The sequence below is a fragment of the Diabrotica virgifera genome, chromosome 9 (assembly GCF_917563875.1).
Source record: "Diabrotica virgifera virgifera chromosome 9, PGI_DIABVI_V3a".
Lineage (NCBI taxonomy): Eukaryota > Metazoa > Arthropoda > Insecta > Coleoptera > Chrysomelidae > Diabrotica > Diabrotica virgifera.
Genome location: NC_065451.1, coordinates 140237090 through 140258064, shown reverse-complemented (window position 1 = coordinate 140258064; position 20975 = coordinate 140237090).

Below are 20975 nucleotides of genomic sequence, written 5' to 3'. Positions count from 1 at the left end.
ACACAAAAATTGCGGAAGTCGGAAGAACATCAAGTACACCTGAGTCAAATGTATCACTACCTTTGACGTCGTCAGCGTCTACTAGAGCATCGTCGTCAGCTGCGCGGTCGCCTATTGATGTTGAGGCTCAATTTACACCAGAAGATCGTGAAAATTGCCAAATACCACAGAAGAAAATCAAAATCAGTGATTATTTTCCATCCGATTCTAACGTAACAAAAGACTTAATGATTTCCCGAATGGTTGCCAAAGAAGGTTTACCATTTAGAGTATTTTGTAGTTCCGAGGACATGAAGAGTCTTTTTGCTGCGAAAGGTAACAATTACAAATTGCCTTCTTCACCAAATACAATTAAACAAATTGTGATGAATTATGGAACGACGCTCAAAATGAAAGTGAAGGAAGATCTTTTAAAGTTGAAGAATGAAGATTATAGGTTTACAGTTACGTTAGATGAATGGACATCTGGAATGAATCGGCGATTTTTAAATGTTAATGTACACACAATTATTAACAGTGAGCCTACTCAATGGAATATTGGACTAGCGCGCATTTTTGGAAGTATGTCGTCGGAGTCTTGTGTTCAGCTTCTGAAAGAAAAACTATCAGAATTTAATTTATCCCTGGATAACGACATAGTCGGTATAACGACCGATGGAGCCAGCGTCATGAAGAAAGTTGGTCGACTGATTGAACCACTACAACAGCTTTGCTACGCCCAAGGTGTACAATTAGGTATAACAGATGTCATTTATAAGAAGAATGTAGAATCTAATGAAGTGGAAGAATTTGAAGACCCTGAACTTAACCCAAATCGCAGTGCGGAGGAGGAAGAAGTCTTGGACGACAATCCGGATAAATATAATGGTTTATACTTTTCCTTACCTATAAGACAAGTTGATCTGGCTACAGAATACCAAATGATTATATCGAAACTGAGAAAATGCGTCAAACTTTTTAGGAATTCTCCTACCAAGAATGATATGCTTCAGAATTATATTCAGCAAGAGTTTGGCAAAACAATTCAGCTGGTCCTTGATTGCAAGACACGTTGGTCTAGCCTATGCAACATGATAAGTACATACAATAGAGTAAAGCAGTGTGTAGCTAAGACCTTAGTTGACCTCTCACTCAGTTCCAATTCAGACTATTTTTTCACGGATGAAGAACATGCTGTCCTTATCGATTTGGAAAATACATTTCAGCCAGTAAAGTTAGCCGTTGAGGTACTGTGCCGTCGAGATACTGATTTAGTTAGTGCAGAACATACGTTGCGTTTCATGATTCGAAAGCTAGAAGACCTAAAAACTCCTCTCTCAGAAAAGTTGGTATCTTCGATGAACAATCGTATCTCCCAGCGTCGCATAAAAGCAACTGCAGCGCTGTTATATTTGAAAAATCCGAATAATTATCAAGATGATTTAGAACAATGGAAAGGCAACGAGTCTTTCCAATTGCCAAGTAAATATCTCATAAGGAAAGAAATTAAAAATATAATCACACGATTATATCGCGATGAACCAAACCAAGTAGAGATTAATACCACAGTATTAAACGAAGATGACTTGCCACTTTCTATGATTGCAGAGGATTTAAATTTAAGTGCAGTAGCAGTAGCTACACAAACTAATCCTACTTCACTTCAAGAGGAATTAGAAGAAACTCTGCGAGCGTCTAAAAGTCCTTTTACACGTGTAACCAGGTCCACAAACTTAAGACAAATTAGAGTCCGTAATAAAAAAAGAAATGGATTTATTTGAGTGTGGAGGAACAAGGGGGAGATTTTTGCAGTTTGCATATAATTGCTTAATCACGCTGTTGCCAACCAGTGTTGAGTCTGAGAGGGCATTCTCAGCAGCTGGCTACATTGCAACGGATATTAGATGCCGGTTAGCAGATAGTACTCTAGATACACTTTGTTTTTTAAGAAGTTACTTTCAAAATCACCCGTAAGTTACGGGTGATTTTGAAAGTAACTTCTCTCTTTTGAAAGTTACGGTCCGTAACTACTTTTTGATCTCCTTGAGCACTATATTTACTTTTGTTTTGATTATGTTCTTCGTGTTACTAAAACTGTTACTTAATTATTTAGTTAGTAAAAGTTAAAGAATAAAGGCATTTGTTTTCTTTCAAATAATATTTTTAATTATCCTCACTATCACAAATAAGCAGTTTTCATCGTATCCAGTCATGTGATTATTAGATATTTTTTTACCTAGACGAGATCCCGTAAATTTCGGGATCCCGCTGGATTGACATTTCTAATCCCGAGGGATCTCGACTTTACGATCTCGAGTCGGGATTGCATTCCCTAGTCAGAGGTAAGTTTTTTTAGTTTTGTTGTTATTTTAGAACACTGACTTTCAGGTTCTAAAAACTCTTAATGAAAATGATCATGTTTCTGCAGAAGTGAGTCCCGAATAAGATGCTGACGATAATATTCGTGCAAACGCAGACCCAGTCGAAGGAAGTGATAATGAGGATACTAATGAAAATGGATGGAATAGTGATACTGTTAGTATAGATGACTACTTTTTTGATTATTCACAAATGGGAATCAAGTTATTTGGAGATTTGAACTCATCACCTTTCGACATTTTTACTCAACTGTGGAATGATGGTATAATGGATTTATTGGTAAAATCTACAAATCATTATGGGAAATCCTTAACTAGACAATCACGCAACAAAACCAGACATTCACGTAGTATTACTTTTAAAGAGACTTCCAAAGAGGAAATGAAAAAATTTTCTGGTTTATGTTTGCTACAAGGGCAAATTAAAGTCCAAAATATTAGAAAACTGTTTAGTTTCAATCCATTAAACTACTATCCAATATTCTCGTACATAATGAGCAGCAGACGGATCGAACAAATTTTACGGTGTTTTTCCGTGTACAGTGGTGACGATATTCTTAATCCGAATGATCGACTTTACAAGATTAAAAGCCTACTAAATGTGTCAGAAATTTTTAAGACTCTTGTACACCAGGTGCACAGTTGTCTTTGGATGAGTGGTTACTATTATTTCGTGGTCGGCTATCATTTAGAACTTATATGAAAAATAAAAAATAAACGAAATACGGGATTAAATTTTACGAACTTTGTTCTCACGATGGATACGTGTTGAATGTGGACATTTATAAGGGTGAGGGGGAAGAGGGACCAGATAATAATATGACGAAACTGGAACGTCTGGTTCCGACATTGATGCAGCCCTATCTAAATAAGGGATAGCTTCTCTTTATGGATAACTATTACAATAGCATGACACTTGCCAATCGATTGTTGTAGAACAAACACACGTAACAGGTACTCTACGCTCGAACAGACGAGGAAACCCGAAAGTAGTTGTGACTAAACGTCTTCGTAAAGGACAGCATATCTGGAAACGTCAAGGAAAGGTTTACGTCTCAAAGTGGAAGGACAAGAGAGATGTTTTTTGCGTAACAACTGCTCATCATCCTACTTTAGCAGAGGCTAGAAATCGTCATGGTCAGATACGTATAAAGCCAAATGAAGTATCTGAATACAATAAATTTATGTCTGGAATTGATCGGTCAAATCAAATATATTATTTCTGTCCGAGAAAAACTATTTTCTGGTACAAAAAAGTTATTTTTCATTTGTTGGATGTAACAGTTTGAAACTCCTATTTTTTGTACAAAAAAATTACAGAAAAAGAGATAAAATACAGAGAAGCTCTTATTAGATCGCCATTAGGTCTCGATAACAATTTGAAGGATGGTCGTTTCTGTGTCAATTTCAAGCCAATTCATCAACGTAGTGACAATTCAGAACCTCATTATGTTACTGGTACAGTATCTCAACACTTCCAAGAACTAATACCAAGACCAGATAACCATCATAGAAAGTTATATTACCTACGCTGTAAACATTGTTCCAGAGACAAGAAGAGGAGAGAAACTCATTGGAGATGTAAGACATGCCAGGACACTCCACCTCTTTGCCCTGGACCATGCTTCGAAAGATGGCATATAGAAAAAAATTTGTTTTGTTCAAAAATTATTTTCTCTAATGTTCTAAATACCTAATAAAACAATTTGACGTAAAATTACATTGAACAGTTGCAGCCGTTGTGTCCCATTAGACATAATATAATTGCTGGGTGGGACGGTGACGGCTCCTACCGTCATAGTTTTTTTTAGTAAGTCACTGCAGTTTAGTCATTTCTAAGAATTTGAGTTCAAAATATTCCATAGTATAATAGATAATCAAGTGCGTTGGTTTGGTAGAAAAAACGTTAGCTGGTGTCCGTCAATGTGTTAATGTTTATTACTAAATAGAAAATTGACTACAATTTCAAATGAGCTAGCAATCGACCCCTATTCCCATTTAAAAAAAATAGTCGATTACGTCATCATGCCCAAATGGATGACGTCACTAGTACGATATGTCAAAAAATCATAATTTAAAAATCGAAAAACTTTTGTATTATACAGTGGCGACGCGTGACTTTTTCTAAAGTGTTACCAAAACCAGATATATATTATCTATATATATAATGTATTTTATAAATATTTTTATATATACAGTGTTCCCATACATCAAAGTTTGTTCGACTAGACACCGTGAATTTTCAGCTTGCTATTAATCAACTTTTTTTTGGTACGCGCGATCCAGGTCTATTATAAAAACAGATGAAATAAAATTAAAAATTTAAGAAATTATATAAAGTATCTACAAACTAAAAACATATTTGTTGTTTTTAGGTAAAATATGTATTATATCACCTTTATACTTTATTAAAAAATCCAAATTGTATAATTAGTATACTAATCAGTACATTCATTTGTCAGTTTTAGCCTAAAATATTAAATAATTTTTATTTTATTGATTATACACTACAATGTACTGTATAATCAATATTATTATATGTCATAATAATGTTGTTGTTAATGAATATATTTTGACAATTAATTAAAATCGATTAATATGATTTATATAGGATAAAAAGGTATAGATATATTATCTGTATAATAAGCAAGTACAGTTACAAGTTATAAACTAATAATTAATAATGCATATTATGCAATAATCGAATCCAAAGGGCCGGTACGGTTAACTAACCGGAGTTTAATCGAGAAAATACCGGCCCTAAGAACAACAGACTTCATAAATGGAATTATAATTATTACCTATAATTATAATAATAATTAAAATTGCATTTATTAAGTCTGATATACTTACGGTCGGTATTTTCTGTCCCGATAGACACCGGCCCTATCTAACGTCACCAAATTAAAATTTGGTAACACCAATACACGGTTTCAGAGCCATCGTCCCCGCAAAATTTTCAGAGACGATTTAGTCAAAGATCCTACTGTCGTTGCCACTCACAGAAGTGGTAAACGGCGCGGCGCACGGTAAGGGCACAGTATAATAAATATGGAACCTCTTTATACTGTGGTAAGGGCGTATTATAATAACGTGCAACCGATTTTACATAAACTCGCTGATATTTTCGTGCGTCTAGTTGGCTATTTTACTGAATTAGGTACCTAGATACTATTAACAAATATTTCTATTTTTAAAAAATATAAATGGAATTATTTCATAGTAGTCATAAAATATTTATTTACAAATTTTAACTGTTACCAATGGTAACAATGGTTACATGGACGCTTCGCCAGTGGTATTATACATTTTTTTCTAATTCTGTAAATAAAGCATTTTCCAGGGGGGTCAAAATATAGTGAATAACCCTGTACATAGTTGTAATCGCGCGTTATCAAAACGCACGTTAAGCGCCTCTCATGATAACGGGTTCTTACTCTTGCTGAGCGGTGTGGTTCCAAAGTTAAAGAGAGGGGAACACTGAAAGAGTAATAGTAAACAATAAGCAACTAATGTAGATAACCATTGCAGGTAATTTCTGTTACTCCAGTGAATAAGTGGTTAAGTCGATTTTTTGAAAAAAAGGGTTAAGTGCACCAATGGGTGCAGAATGACTTCTCAGATGTTGTGAATAAGTAGTTAAGCTGTGAGCGGACTCTAGCCAAAGTTATACGTATGTGTATCTTTATCCATCTTTGAAATTGATGTACTATTTAGATTAAGTCTAACAAGACTTACCTAAAAACTAAATAAAATAATATCTTGGAAATAAATGGTTAAATCGACCTGCCCAGTTATGACCAATAATCGTTTACTGTGCTAACAGGTTAACTCGAGTTGACGTCTTTTGGTCCACTCTGGCCACTGTGCATAACTGGTTAACTATAATACTTATAGTTATGACATCACATTTTATGACTAATTTACAATCTAAAGCAGATATATTTTGTCATTTTCCACTTATGAGAGCCACTATTGTCGAAATCGAACTAATAAAAAATATTTTCCGTCCAATTTGACTATTTTAAAAATGTTTGATTTGTATAAGGAAGTACGAGCATCTTCTGCTTGCCTTACTATTTACACTAAAATCTTTCGTGATTTAAGTTTAGATTTTAAAAAACCAAAGCAGCACACGTCACAAACGTGACAATTTTAATGTACAAATTAAATTGTCCTCAGAAGGAGAAACTAAAATCCAATTAATAGCCGAAAGAGACGAACATCATAGCATGGCCCAATTTGCTTATGAGCAGAAAAGTCAATACAAAGCAATTGCTAAAGGAAATCAATCGAAAGGAGTTTATGCATTTGACTTGCAACAGTGCCTGCCTACCCCTTACCTTATAACCTTAGTTTCTTTCCATAAGAGGCAGGTGTGGAGCTTTAACCTCACGGTGCATGAAAGGGTAACAGAGAATCAGCCAAAGCAACTTGCTATTTGCCTTTTAATCATTTTTTAACACACTTGCTTTATGGAAAAACAGAAGTAAAATTTTATTCAGATACGTGTGGTGGTCAGATTAAAAATAATGTTGTTGCATTAATGTTTCTTAATTTTGTTAATCAAAAAGCAAAGCTGAAGATCAACCACAAAATTTTGGTTAGTTGTCATACGCATAGGGAGTGTGATACTGACCACTCCGTTATTGAAAGAGCCAGGAAAAAAACAATTTAAATAAATCATCTTAACGACTGGGTACAGATAATCAGAATTGCTAAACAGAAGAATCCCTTTGAAATTGTAATGATGTTGAAAGATAATTTCTTCGTTTTCAATTCACTTGTGACGAAACATGACCCTTAGATTATCAAGATTATTAAAAAACTTGATAATGATGGCGAGATGTTTCTGTGGAAACCAGTCCAATTGCTTCAATATGTTAAAAGCGGTGCCCAAATTTCATTTAGATGCTTATTAAAACAAGAACATCTTTTTAAAACAATAAATTTTGCTCATAGAAGACGTCCAACTATATTATTTTGTTTACTTAACATTAACAAGGAATGAGTGTCGATAGCTACAGACAAGAAAAAAGACTTATTATTGTCTTTAATAGATCCTAGTATTTTATCAAAATCTGGAACCGAAAAAGGATGTCGCCAATGATCCTGAGCTGGAGGAATTGGATCCTGATCAAGATATACAACCTAATTCAGAATAAATGTTTTTTAAACTATAAAATTGTTTTTGTTAAATTTTAAATAAAGAAACATTATTTTTAATGTCAATAAACCGAAAAATAAAACACATAGATTGACTTATTTTCAATTGACATATTGGGTGAATAACTGGGTAAGTCGACGGTGAATAAATGGTTAAGTCTCATATCTCATTAACCTAATCACTTAGCAGTTACAAAATGAGACCAATAATATATTTGTGTTCTATCTTAATTTTATGTAAAGTTTTAGCATTCCATCTCATAAAATAGATTTATTACATGTTGCCAAAACTTGTAAGTCGTCTCCTGAAAACTATTCAAAATTGACTTAACCACTTATTCACTGGAGTAACCAATGCTATTACGTTACCTACTCCTTGTAAATGAGTAATTTCCGAACTTAAATTATTTGTTTAAAGGATCCCCCACACCGACGCGAAAGTTTTGCGACGCGAATTTTCCGTAGCGGAACATTCGCAGGCGGAGCGGTAGCGGACAAGGGTTCTCCATATTGACGCGAAAGCCGACGCGACTATTCGCCATTCAAATGTGAACAAATTATATTTTTAAATCGGCCAACAGACTTAGGAAATACAAGACATCAAAAATGACCAAATTTTTAAGTGGGCGTAATTTCTATGCACGCAAATTAATAATAATATTATAATATATAATGAAAACTTATCATTTTCTCCTAATTCTGACCCTATACTATTCCAGACTTTATCCTTTTTTCTTATATTTTTATAATCTTCGTCCGTTAAATCATATATTATAGGATATTGTTTAACAATTTCAATGAGTTTTTCTGTAACAACTATTTTAAAACACGCAAAACTACAACGGTAGCGGAAAAAACCGTGCATGCAGCGTTTCATGAAAGGAACGCTGTTCTGCCGCGACCGTTGCGGATTCCGCGCAAAGTGGTCTGAACACGTTCATAATCCGCCGTGCCTATCGATTCGCCGCGATTCCGCGTAGGTTGCGGTTGCGAAAGTTTCGCGTTGGTTTGGGGGATCCTTAAACCTGCCGATGGACGATTAAACATCGATACTGTAGTGGTAGTCGAATAATAAGCAATGTTGCCGATTTTAGCTCTTCCTTCAATGTAGTATATCTAATTACAAAGTAAACGCTCTGTATCAAAAACAAGCCAATCTTTACATGTGAAGCATAAAATATTCTCTTTTTTTCGCCCGATGATGAAGACAAATGACTAGATTTGTTTGTAAGATATTTTTATTATTAACGATAAATTGACTTTTCAAATGTTACGTCAAAATAACGTAAAGATTACTATGAATAAATCTACTTTATACATCATTTCACTTGATTTGTGGAGTTGATAAGTCAGAAAAAATAATCTAGACAAACCTACATTTAACTCAGTAGCAATAATGTGATTAAACAGGAAAGAATCCACCCAACAATAAGTAACACTATAGAAACTTTTTTATCAAATTGTCAATCTTTGATACGGCTTGGCATCTAACTATGTTGTATTCATCTATGATTTAGGATTTAGATTTACTTGTAGAATCTTTTTATCGATACATTCCAATTTCTCATTTTATAATAGTCATAAATTTATTTTTTCTTGGTCGCATACACAGAGACGGCAAAGTGTTAAAAAATGGAACAACTCCAGACGATAAGTATTTCACAGAGATCGGAAACAATAAGTCACTCTCTATGTAAACCTCGTTGAATATGCATAAAATATCCATTTTCTTTTCGTTTTATTGGCATAGACTAGGTGCCAATCAGTCAGTCACATTTTTTAAATTTATATTCATATATAAAGAAGGCACTGAGGTCCTCAGAGTTCCATAGCAACCTCTTCTAAAGCCCTCTACTTAGTTCAAAAGCTGGTTTGCTATGGACTGTCCAAGTTGCTCACCACATTTTTCTATCTATATACATATACATACTTCTTCTTTAAGTGCAATGTCCGTATTCAGGCGTTGGCTGTCATCATATACATACTATATCAATTACTAAAAAAGTAAATCAATTTAAACTTTCTTATAAATCAGATGTCTGCTTGTCGTTTTATAATAATCATAAATTTACTTTTCAAATTTGAAGTAAATACTCAAGTAATGATTATTATAAATAAACTTGTAAGATATGTAGTACTTCCAACTGTTTTTTTCTGGTATTAATGGCTTTAATTAAAAGACCAATTAGCCAGACTTTGTTAGATTTGTGAAGTCAGTATCCATCACTATGTTACAACATGAGCATATTTATTAATATACGTTAACGAGTTAGTTTAACTTGAACCGTTTTTTATTGAGCCAATCTCATTTAGTCAAAAAGAATGTCTATATAAACAAGACGAGGACTCCTCAGAATTCCACAGCAAACTCTTCTGCAGCTCTCTACTTAAACCGAAAGCTACTTTGTCATGAATGAAGTACCGAAGTACAGAAAATATGATAATTTTTCTGAAAAAAATAATGTAATAATTTAGATCTACAGGAAAACTGGATAAAAAAACACTATTACAAACAACATTTAATATTAACAGGACAGTACATTACTACATTTATATATTAGACAGCCATTCCAGAAATAATGAGCCTAAATGCAAAATAATAAAGTTTTATAATAAAATGAAATTTCATTAGAAAAGGCATTAAAACATTCTAATAAAACTAAATCAAAACGTAAAATTTAAAATTTGTCTATTTATTTAGGTTTTTTGCGCACCCAAAGTTTGACAAGCTGATACTGTGCTCAAAGTCTCAGATGTCCTCAAGTTGGCCCACCTGATTTCTTCTTTATTTTTTCTTAAATGTCATATGTTTTGTATATCAAAATAACCTCAAAAACCAGCACTATCAACCTAAATTATGATGTTCAGTGATTTCAGAACAGAAAAATAAACTTAAAAGAGTGATTTCGGTGTCCCATACGGAACCAAAAAGTTTCAAAAGTTAGCTTCCCGAGAGAACAAAATAAGACTAAAACATCAAAACCTTCAAAAGTTAGGTAAGTGGAATTATCAATACACTCATATAGTTGACGGTTTTTCAAACTCGGTATTTTTATATGAAACAGTAGTTCCGTACGGGGCAGTTCCGTACGGGAAATTTGTATTATAGATGCAAAAGTCACACTCTATGCCTGTTTAAATGTTTTATAGCCAAATTTTACAAGAGCCTTATACCTACATCATTTTAAGCTAGAACTAAACCACTTACATGTATTTATCTTTTCAGAAAATGGCCAATAAAGAAAAAAATAAAAGATATTTTGAGAAGCTACGATTGGATCCCCAGCGACTTGCTGCACATCAGGAAAAGGAGAGGCAACATGTGAAAGCCGTAAGAGCAAAGGAGAGAGATCTTCTTAAAGGTAGGCCAGATATCTTAGAAAGTAAAAGAAAATATGAAACATTAAGGAAACAAAAACAACGAGAGCGGAAAAGGCTAGCTAAATTGTTTTATTCATTCTCTGGATTAACTCTTTATAGAAGTTAAGACTAATTTTAATAGTTTTATTTTAATTAAAATACAAATGTATTGTTACAAACGTATCCGTCCATCAAAACTTAATAACATCTTATCAAAGTCAATAGTCAAAAGGAACTCTTCTTCTTTTTTATAATCTTGTTTAAGGTAGGTAATACAACATCCCCCCTCAAGATGATACATCTTCAACATAACTACTGACTAATCTTCACGATAGCGTAAAGGTCTGACAACCGCTCTCCCAGAGCGCGTTGTATTCTTACTCTGCTCAATATTAAATGGTCCATCAGTTTTCGTTGGCGTTGGAAGTCGTACAGGCGTTTTGGGTTGAGTTGGGTGACTTTCCACTTCCTAACTACCTTTCTCAATGTTTGTTGGTTTTTGGGATGTTAGTTGTTGAGTAGTCGGTGTAGTTTCTGGAGTCGAATTTGTTTGTTGAATCCCTGGCAGTTGTTTCAATACTCCATCGGGGATACTGCTTAGATATGGAGCAGGGATCAGATGAAAACGGTTTCTCCTTATGGTGCTTATGGCGGTCTTAACTATGTATGATCTTGGATTAACTTCGTTAATGATTTCACCATGTCGTTTCAGGTCTGTGATCCATACAAAATCACCAATTTGAAGTCGACTCAAATTCTTCAGTCCATGTTTTCCATCATATAATTTTTTATATTTCGAGCGGTACTTCCTCTCCGCGCTTACTAGCTTTTTTGATGATTTAAATTCAGCTAATGCGATTGATGGTAGATTATCTCTCAATTTTCTTCCAAACATCATTTCGGATGGACTGAATCCGTTCTCTAGTGGTGTGTTTCGATAGGACAGAAGTGCTATTTCTATATTGTTCTTATTCTTCTTTATTAAGGTTTTTGCGACTTTTACAGCAGCTTCTGCTGCGCCATTTGCTTGGTGGAATTGTGGGCTACTTCTCGATGTAGAGAACCCCCATTCTCTTGCGAACTGTTGGAACTCTGATGTTTCAACAGCATGAAATTGTGTTCCAGTGTCGGAACAAACCAACTGTGGTATACCATATCTTGCAAATATTGTTTTGCAGATGTTTATTACTTCCTGTGATCTCATGTTCTGAACAGGAAGTACTTAAAAAAATCTGGAATAGTTATCAGTTACGACGATATACCATTTTCCTTCAGTTTTAAAAAGGTCCATTGATATCACTTGCCATGGATAATCTGGAAATTTAGCTGGCAATAAAGGTTCATGATGGTTTGTCGAGTTTTGAATACAGATAGGACAAGATCTTACTTTGGCTTCTATCTCTTGAGAAATTCCTGGCCACCACATCGTTCCCAGAGCACGACGACGAGTTTTAGTTATTCCAAAGTGGCCAGCGTGCAATTTTTTCAACATCATTGCCCTGAGCTCACATGGAATGATCATACGGTTTCCTCTAAGAAGGATACCATCCACAACTTATAATTCATGACGTACTGGGTAGTATGGTTTAACATCACCTGATAATGCAGACTTGTGAGGCCAGTCTCCCATTATGTAGTTCTTCAGTTGATTACAGGTTTGATCATTGCTTTGTGAGTTAGCAACTCGTGTTACATTCTCGTCAGATGTGTGAATACCTGCAAGAGTGACTCCATGAATGAAGGCATCGATTTCTTCTTCTAATTCTTTGGAATCTTCTGAAGGTATGGGTTTACGAGATAAAGTATCAGCAATATATAAATTTTTCCCTGGGGTATATACAATATTGTAGTCATAACGCATCATGCGCATTCTAAACCTTTGAAGTCTTGGGGACAGATCATCGAGATGCTTAGTTTTAAATATTTGTATAAGTGGCTTGTGATCGGTCTCTATGGTATATTGTTTTCCTATCAGAAAACTCTTTAGTCGATCGCTTGCCCAGGTCAGAGCTAGTGCTTCTCTTTCTATGTTTGCATAATTTTGTTCAGCTGGAGTCAAAGTCCTCGAGATGTATGCTACAGGTTTCTTATGACCACCTTCAACTTGAAGTAATACAGCTCCCAGTCCTTTGGTAGGAGTGTCACTGGATAGGATTGTAGGTTTATTTGCATCATACATTGTTAAACAAGGTGCTGATATAAGCAATTCTTTTATTTTCTGGAACGCCTCTTTTTGTGCTGGGCCCCATAGAAATGCATTGCTTGGACTAACTAAACTTGTAATTGGTTGCATAATCTCACTCCTATTAGGGATAAATTTCGCTAGGAATGTTACAGTACCCATAAGGCGTTGAACTTCCTTGACATTTTTTGGTGCTTCCATGTCTACAATTACTTTCACCTTGCCTGGATCTGGTGCTACCCCATCCTTCGACAACACAAATCCCAAGAAATCGATTTTCTGCTTACAGAATTCAGTTTTGCCCTTATTCAAGGTTATACGTGCTTTTTTGATTCTGTCGAGCACTTCTCTTAGGCGGTCATCGTGTTCCTCTTTATAATAAGAGCGGTACTTCCTCTCCGCGCTTACTAGCTTTTTTGATGATTTAAATTCAGCTAATGCGATTGATGGTAGATTATCTCTCAATTTTCTTCCAAACATCATTTCGGATGGACTGAATCCGTTCTCTAGTGGTGTGTTTCGATAGGACAGAAGTGCTATCTCTATGTTGTTCTTATTCTTCTTTATTAAGGTTTTTGAATGACGGATAAGTTTGTAACAATACATTTGTATTTTAATTAAAATAAAACTATTAAAATTAGTCTTAACTTCTATAAAGAGTTAATCCAGAGAACGAATAAAACATGGTAATAATAATCTTCCATAGGAGAAGACTCAAATTGTCAAAGTGTAGCTTCAGAAATTGGCTCATATAAAAGTCCTCAGAGCTTAGGAAAGACTGTAAATAGGATTAAAAAAGTTTTACCAGATAGTCCTTCCAAGAAACAAGCTGTTGTGCGGAAACTGATTTTGGAATACCCAAATTTGATATTGACCAAACCTCCTCGTAAATGTACAACCAAACTCTCTGATGAGGTAAAGAAAACTGTCAAAGATTTTTTATCAGGGATGATATAAGTTATCAGGCTCCAGGAAAAAGGGATACAAAATCAATTAAGGACCCTGTAACTAACAAAAGAGCTAATGTGCAAAAAAGGTTTCTGTCATGTCAGTCAAAGAAGCCTATCAACAATTCATCCAAGAGACAGGCTTGCAACAAGTGACAAAGACCACATTTTATGATCTGCGACCAAAACATGTCCTTTTAGTAAGTGATACACCACACACAGTATGTGTGTGTGTAAATACCCTGGAAATTTTAACTATCTTTTAGAATCCTTTCATAGTAATAAAGTATTAAACCAGGATCTTGTACCAAATGGCAAAGAACTATTAAGAAAACTCGTTTGCAGCTTAAACGAAGAAAACTGTATGTTAGGAACTTGTTCCCAATGCAAAAGTTTGGTTGAACATGAACTTGCACATGTGTTAACTGTCAGTGATTATGATGAAGGAAAAAAATTGTCTGGAAACAATGGGTTGACATTGAAAAAAGGCCAAAACAAGTTGAGCAGTGGTACTGTAAAAGATGTAATTTGTGAAATAAAAAAACAATTGCCTACATTTAGAGTTCATTGCTATATTAAAAATGTGCAATCAGAAGAATTTGAAGCAAGGAAACTTGAAAATAATCCAAAGTCAGGAACTCTGTAGATTGATTTTGCAGAAAATTTTTCCTTGATTTCACAGGATGAGATACAGTCCGCACATTGGTCTCATCAACAGGTAACTTTATTTACAGCTTGTGTTTGGACTGGTAATGCAACTTCCTCATACACCATTGTGAGTGATGATTTATCACATCAAAAACTCAGCATTAAAGTTTTTCTGTATAGAATAATTGAAGATATTCTCAAGAGGTTCCCTAATCTGGAAAAACTGTCAATATTCTCTGATGGTCCCTCATCTCAATTCAAAAACAAATATACAGCTGGACTCTTGTGCTCAATGCAAATACATTTCAAAATTGACTTTGACTGGTTGTTTTTCGCCACTTCCCATGGAAAAGGCTCTGTTGATGTGATAGGGGGCGCCATAAAGCACCGAATATGAATCAAAATCAAATCAAGACAAAGAACAATTTCAAATCCCTTTGAGTTTTATGAATGTGCTAAAGAAGAAATAAAAGGGACACATATTATCTTTCTGTCTGAAGAAGATGTACAAAATCATGCCCACGAAATGGAAAAAAAATGGGCAGACATAAAGTCTATTCCTGATATTCGGCAATGCCACTACTTTATGCCTTATGACTCTACAAGCATACTTGTTGCACATACTGCAAAATCGTTAATGACTAAACACATTATTTCCAAAGCGGAAGAAGACCTCTCAAGGCAATTGGATTTAAAACAGAGGCGCCTACGCTATGAGGATGTCTATTCCTCGTCTGATTCTGATGATGACAAAATGTGTACACCTACTGCACTACCAGTTGGTGAAGAGACAGCTGTAGGATCATGGGTTGGAGTGATATATGACAGCCAATGGTATCCAGGTAATTATTTATGTTATTATATAGGGTGTCCCAAAAGTAGGGGAACAGTCGAATATTTCGCGAACTAAACATCTGATGGAAAAACTGAAAAATACATGTTCAATCATTTTCAAAAATCTATCCAATGACACCAAACACCAACTTCCACTACACCCCCTGGAGGTGGGGTGGGGGGTAACTTTAAAATCTTAAATGGAAACCCCTAGTTTTTCTTGCAGATTTGCATTCATTACGTAAAAGTATGCAACTTTTATCCAAGACATTTTTTCGAACTGTGGATAGATGGCGCTATAATTGGGAAAAACGATTTATCCTGATACCATAGGTAAATTATAGAAACGGTCTAATATCTCGAGAAATATTTTTCGAAAACCTATCGATAAACACTAAACATGACCCTCCAACCAAACCCCTGGAGGTGGGGTGGGGGGTAACTTTAAAATCTTAAATAGCAGCCCCCACTTTTATTGCAGATTCTAATTCGTCATCAAAAATTAAGCAACATTTATTCGAAACATTTTTTAAAAATGCTGATAGATGGCGCTAATAAATCGTATTTTTCCAATTAAAGCGCCATCTATCAACAATTCTAAAAAATGTTTCGAATAAATGTTGCTTAGTTTTTCATGACAAATCCGAATCTGTAATAAAAAGTGGGGGTTGCTATTTAATATTTTAAAGTTACCCCCCACCCCACCTCCAGGGGGTGGGTTGGAGGGTTATGTTTAGTGTTAGTCGATAGGTTTTCGAAAAGTATTAAAAAAATTTGTTTGGTTTCTCATTTGGAAGTGTATTTCTCGAGATATTAGACCGTTTCTATAATTTACCCATGGTATCAGGATAAATCGTTTTTCCCAATTATAGCGCCATCTATCCACAGTTCGAAAAAATGTCTTGAATAAAAGTTGCTTACTTTTACGTAACGAATCCAAATCTGCAAGAAAATCTAGGGGTTTCCATTTGAGATTTTAAAGTAGTACCTCCAGGGGGTGTAGTGGAGGTTGGTGTTTGGTGTCATTGGATAGATTTTGGAAAATGATTGAACACGTATTTTTCAGTTTTTTGATCCGATGTTTAGTTCGCGAAATATTCGACCGTTCCACTACTTTTGGGGGCGATTATCGCAAAGCTCTGACTGACTACAATAAGGAACTGAGAAGGGCAAAAAGAGAATCGTGGAGAAGGCATTGTGAAGAGATAGAAGGGACTTCAGAAATGGCAAGGCTCCATAAAGTTCTCTCAAAGGACCCTCAGATAAGTATTCCCTCGCTCCAAAAAGAGTCAGGTGAATACACTCAGAATGGTGAAGACACCCTGAAAGAGCTTTTCAGGGTGCACTTTCCTGAGTCTGAGACAAAACTGATACCACTAGACACATGGCAAACCGGACTGGGATATCATGAATTATGGTTCTAGGGAAAACTGGCATGTGGCAAAAGAAGTTATAAACCAGGACAAAATCAAATGGGCAATAAACTCATTCGAGCCATATAAATCACCGGGTCCGGACGGGATTTATCCAATACTTCTACAGAAGGGAAACGACCTTCTTTTCAAAAAATTGTGTAAGATACTGCAGGCTAGTTTAGGGCTGGGGTACATACCAAAAGCATGGAGGCTGATAAGGGTGGCTTTTATACCCAAACCTGGCAAAATCGGACAGGAAAGGGTTAAGTCTCTGCGGCCATTAAGTCTGATGTCATTCGTACTGAAGACCTTAGAAAAACAGGGACAATATGCATATCGAGCGGGAGTCTCCACAGAAACGGCACTGCACCATCTTGTACAGAGAGTGGAGTACGTTCTAGAAAACCAAGAGGTGATGTTGGGTGCATTTCTCGATATTGAGGGAGCATTTGACAACACCTCCTACGAAGCGATCACAAGGGCGATCCGTCTAAAAGGAATAGACGAAACAAGCTGTAGATGGATAGATTGCATGCTGAGAAGCCGTGTGATATATGCTACGTTGCTAGGGGATAGTGTCAGCTCAGGTAGCCAGAGGCTGCCCACAGGGGGAGTCTTATCTCCTCTATTGTGGAATCTGGTCATGGATGGCCTGATAGCTAGACTCGACAACGATAGGCATCACGTCCTGGGCTATGCGGATGACCTAGTCATCTTAGCCCACGGAAAATTTAATGGTACAGTCAGAGATCGAATGCAACAGGCTCTGACCGTAGTTACAGAATGGACTTCAAATGTAGGGCTTAACATCAGTCCTCTAAAGTCCAAAATCATGAAATTTACTAAAAGAAGGAATTCAGAGGAATTGGGTCCTCTAAGTCTAAATGGTGTACATTTAAATCTGGTGAGTGAAGTAAAGTATCTCGGGATAATATTAGACTCAAGACTTACTTGGAATCAGCAGAAGAAAGAATAACGGAGAGAGCGGTATCTACGTTAATGGTAGCCAGACGTACCCATGGAAAAATGTGGGGTTTGAGACCAGACATGGTATATTGGACTTATAACATGGTAGTAAAACCCACAATTACATATGCATCAGTGGTATGGTGGCCAAAAGTGCAGCCAAAAAGTGCCATCATCAACATAGCAAGGTGCAAAGACTTGCTTGTCTCGGGATCACGGGGGCTATGAGGGGCACACCTACGGCAGCTATGGAGGCACTACTGGATCTCCCTCCTTTACATATAACAATAAGAGGTGAGGCGAGAATGGGCTATTATAGACTGCGAGAAAACCTGAGCAACGTACCAGTTAAATCAGGACATAGTAAAATAACGAATGAAACTAATGATGCCGAATGGATGATGAATTCTGACCATATGACATCAAGATATATGCCTGAAGTACCTTTTCAAGTGGACATTTGCCCACGAGACGAATGGGACAGAGGAAACTCTCGACCCAGACTGCAGGGTTGCACCTGGTATACGGACGGGTCTAAAACTGCAGACGGTTCGGGCGCAGGAATATTCTGTAGTGGTGGAAATTTCAACATTTCTATTCCACTGGGAGAATGTACCTCCGTATTTCAGGCAGAGATTTTTGCAATCTTGCAGTGTGCAAGAGAAAACAACCTGAGGGCATTCGAACTGCAGCGGGTTAACATATGCACAGATAGCCAAGCAGCCATTGGGGCTCTTATAAGCCCTAAGGTGAACTCTAGGCTGGTGTGGGAATGTCGACAAGAACTTGATAGACTGGCACAACATAACAGTGTTATACTGGTATGGGTTCCAGGTCATCGGGGCATATACGGCAATGAAAGAGCTGATGCACTTGCCAAGAGAGCATCAGCTACAAAATACCTGGGTCCAGAGCCGGCCGTGGGAGTGCCAAAAAGCACCGTCCGTGAACGAAAAAAAAGCCTGGATCCGAAGCCAACACAACTCACACTGGGAGAGTGTACCCGGTCAAACACATGGCAAGATGTATATCGGACGGACATGTGCTAGTAGAGCTGAGTTACTGCTGAAAACAAGCAGGAATCAGCTCAGAGTCATAACAGGTTTCCTCACTGGACATGCGCCAGTTAAGGGTCACCTGCATACAATGGGGCTGTTTCATGGAGACTTGAGCTGCAGACTCTGTAACAGAGAACCTGAAACAGTCAACCATATTTTACATGACTGTGAGGCATTGGATCGGAGGCGGCAAACACTTTTCGGAGACATCGAAATGACTCCAAATTTATATGGCACCCACCCACTAGACCTGTACAAGCTGGTACAGGGTTCCAGAATTCTGGAATGGGTTTCATAAACGAATTGAAGATGTACAATAAGCCAAGTGGCTGCAGTACAACCGGTTCACAACAGACGGCTTCCAGGAAAAAAAACTACTTTTGGGACACCTTGTATATATAACAGTGTTGAATATTTTGAACCTACTGGTAACTTAGCAATTTTTGTATTTTTTTGCAGGGATTGTTGAAAATAAATCGGAGAAAGACATAACTGTCTCATTCATGGCCAGAGTGGGCCAATGATTCTTTTGGCCATCAAAGCCTGATATCCAAACACTGCATCACGGCAATATAATGTGCAGCATCAAGGAGCCGCCACACCCAGTATCAAATCGTCATTTTGAAATCAACGGAGTATCCCGATACGATGAATCCGGAGTATCCCAAAAAACTGAATGTTTAGTTTGACTAGCCTACTCTTCATTATGTTTAGTAGCATTAAAATTTGAAGTAGTTAGAATTACTTCATTGATAAGTTTTCATTAATATTTAAGTTAATTAAAGGAAAACTTATTATAACAAGTTAAATAAATATATTTCACATTCGTCACAGTCTATGTTTTATTTCTTAACAAATAAATGAAGGGGATGTTAAAAATATTTCACATAGGTCCCGTACGGAACCAGTAGGTGTCCCATACGGAACTGTTTGTTTTAATTTATACCACTTTATTTTCAAACAGAGTATTGAACAAATAAGCATAACTACAAAAATTGAAGTCTTCGGAATCAAAGTGTATAATTACAGTAGGAAATGTTTAAAAACATCACAGAATTTTTAAGTTGATGCTTAAGTTGCACAGATGTGAGCTAAATGTTGCCCTGTACGGAACCGTGAATTGAACCAGTTTTACACTGAAACTAGTCAAGTTAAGTCTTTGAAATTAATTGAGCAAAGTAATCTGTTTGTTTTTCACTTAAGTCTATTTAATTTATAGCTTTCAACTGAATGGTTAAAAAATTTCAGCAAGTTTTGTTCAACAATGCATAGTCTAAATGTCCCGTACGGAACCTGGAATGGCTGTAGATCAACATTTTGATAGCTATTTGTAGTCTCTTTTTTCCTCTTTATGCCGATCCGATATACCAGCATATTTCTAGGAATCCATAAAGAAGACTTAAAATTGCACCTTCAGCAAAAAAGCTTTTGTGATAAGCAGCAAACCAAACTCCTTGTCTGCATTCCTTAATAACCAAAAATCCATTAATGTATTCAAATACTCATTTTTGACCATGGTTGCAGTTTTTAACCTAAAAAAAATAGAATTAGAATAAATCAACACCTATTATACCTTTAAATTAATATTAAAAAAGCGAAGGTCAGTATAAACTTAGTGAACTTTGATTTATCAGCAGATTTGTGCAATTCATTTTATAAGTGTACGTAAGACATTTAGTATCTTTAGCTTTAGTAAACCTTTAAACTTCGCCATTGGTGGAAGTAGACAAATGTGTGGATTAAAAATTACATGAGTCATTTTCAACATCGTTGTTTATCTCAAGCCAATATTGAGCTATAAAGTGATGAGCGTGCTAATCGGCAAAATAGCGCAAAAGATGGAAAACGTATTAAGTTGTGAGATAAAAAGAAATGAAACTAGTCGAGCTGGTAAATTTAGCGATATTAACATATAAATTAACATTATATTAGGCGCGTTCCAAGTGACATGAAAATCGTCCTTCGTACTGCCCTCGTCATGCGCATTATAAAAAATGCGTTCCAAGCGAACATGAACGATGATTCGTATCGTACACTGTGTT